Genomic DNA, 739 nt, shown 5'->3' with positions numbered 1-739 from the left:
CTGCTGCCTTAGCCTTCTGAGTAGCTGGGATTACAGGCACACGCCACCACACCCAGCTAAGTTTTGATTTTTAGTAGAGATGGCGTTTCACCATGTTGGCCAGGATAGTCTCGATCTCCTGACCTCATGATCCACCTGCCTTGACCTCCCAAAGTGCTGGAATTACAGGTGTGAGCCACCATGCCCAGCCTGTATTTGTCTTTTTACTACGTGGATGAACTCTGTCATATGAATAAGTACTGTACTAATCCATTTTAAGGGAGCCTTATTTTGGAAATATTTCAAACTGGTGCCAATGGAAAAGGTTTTTTTCTTTTAAAGCTAAAGACAAGAATGTCATGCTATACAGGTACAACTTGATCTCTGTTAGTAAAAACCAATGTAGATATAGACATTTTACCCTTTGAAGTAGCTGTGTCCCAACCTGTCACCATTGATTTTTTGGAAATGGCTTTAGAAATGTCCAAGTTGGGCTGGGCGCAGTGGCTCACACCTGTAATCCCAGCACTTTGGGAGGCCGAGGGGGGCAGATCATCGAGGCCAGGAGTTCGAGACCAGCCTGGCCAACATGGTGAAATGCTGTCTCTACTAAAGATACAAAAACTAGCCGGGCATGGTGGCGCATGTCTGTAATCCCAGCTACTTGGGAGGCTAAGGCAGGAGGATCGCTTGAACCCGGGAGGCAGAGGTTGCAGTGAGCTGAGATCGTGCCACTGCACTATAACCTGGGTGACAGAGT

This window comes from Colobus angolensis, unplaced genomic scaffold, assembly GCF_000951035.1.
Source record: "Colobus angolensis palliatus isolate OR3802 unplaced genomic scaffold, Cang.pa_1.0 Scaffold114, whole genome shotgun sequence".
In the NCBI taxonomy this organism is placed as follows: domain Eukaryota; kingdom Metazoa; phylum Chordata; class Mammalia; order Primates; family Cercopithecidae; genus Colobus; species Colobus angolensis.
Note: the sequence above shows the minus strand (reverse complement) of the source record.